The following is a 1,464-nucleotide window of genomic DNA, read 5'->3' as shown; positions in this document are numbered from 1 at the left end:
TCCAGAGGAAGGGCATTTTGGCAGGGGGAGGAGCAGGGAGAGTGTAAGAGCCCTGAAACAGAAACAAAGCTTAATGTGTTGGAATAATTGCAACGGGACTTGGGGAGTGACAGAGGAGGCTCATGTGGCCTGAATGGGCTGAACAAGGGGAGTGGTAAAGAACGAAATTTGTGAAGTAGCCAGAGGCCTGATTGTGTGTAGCACAATTAAGTGGACTATCCTCTGTATGAGACAGAGGCGCAGTACGAAGTGGCTAACCTTCAGAAGGGTCCCAGTAGCTGCGGTGTGGAGCAAGAAAGGGAGAAATCAGTTAAGAGGCCACTGCATTCAAGCAAGTGAGAGGTGGTGGTGGCTGGGTCTAAGGTGGCCACAGCAGAGGTGGGGAGAAGTCAGATTCTAAATACACGGTGAAGATGGAGCCTATGGGATCTGCTGCCGGACTGGATGAGGAAAGTGAGACAGCAAGGAGGAATGAAGGGAAATTCCAAGTTGGTAACTGGGCAAGGAAACGTAATTTGGATTATGAAATTCTTGCTTTAATAAAAATTCCTCAGCGTGCTACCAGTGGACTCAGCTCTGCATGGCCTCGGCACCCGGACCACTCTGCTCCACTCTGCTCCGATCCAACCTGATCAACAAAAATGTCCAGCCCTACAGAGACTGAGTGGTGCATCGAGTCCCCGATTGCTGTTTTCCAGAAGTATGCTGGAAGGGATGGAGACAGCGCCACACTCTCAAGACAGAGTTCCTAATGTTCATGAATAAAGAACTGGCTGTTTTCACAAAGAACCAGAAGGACCCTGGTGTTCTTGACCACATGATGAAGAAGCTGGACCTCAACAGTGATGGGCTAGATTTCCAAGAATTCCTTAACCTTATTGGCGGCTTAGCTGTAGTTTGCCATTCCTCCTTCATGTCGGCCCAGAAGTGTGTCTGAAGGCCGCTGGACCTGGCCTCACACCTTCCCCTGACAGATACTCAGATATCACCTCCTTCCTGCCCACACAGGCCCTGAGCCGAGCCTACCACCACCCCATGTATAGCCACTTCTGCTAGGAGTAATAAAACCAGATTTTTTTAACATAAAAAAATAAAATTAAAATAAAAAATAAAAATTCCTTAAACAGTTAAAAAAAAAAAGGAAATTCCAAAGTTGGCACCAGAATGGAGTTACGACTCTTCCCTTCTGCTGTATCCATTTCCTCTCCATCCCCATTCCCATTTTCCCAGTTAAAGACACCAGAGTGTCTTGCCTGGCTTACTGCAGTGTCCCTACCTGTCTCCTGCCTCAGATTTGTCCCTTTAATCCTTCAGCAGCCAGACTGAAAATCCAGCCATGTCACTCTTTTCCTCCAGCTCATCCCTGTCCTCCCCCATTGCATGTGGAATGAAGTGGAATCTCCCCAGCAGGACCCGAGGTCCCCGTCACCTGACTCCCTGGCTCTCTGATGCAGCCTCCTGCCC

General features: G+C 48.9%; 1 pseudogene; it reads left to right on the top strand.

The window, feature by feature from the left end:
* The first annotated feature begins 641 nt into the window (after positions 1-641).
* On the top strand, positions 642-937 carry LOC101577866 (annotated as a pseudogene).
* The last annotated feature ends 527 nt before the right edge of the window (positions 938-1,464 follow it).

Source organism: Octodon degus, unplaced genomic scaffold (assembly GCF_000260255.1).
Source record: "Octodon degus isolate 3935 unplaced genomic scaffold, OctDeg1.0 scaffold00072, whole genome shotgun sequence".
In the NCBI taxonomy this organism is placed as follows: Eukaryota; Metazoa; Chordata; class Mammalia; order Rodentia; family Octodontidae; genus Octodon; species Octodon degus.
Note: the sequence above shows the minus strand (reverse complement) of the source record. Positions and strands in the feature narration are given on the sequence as shown.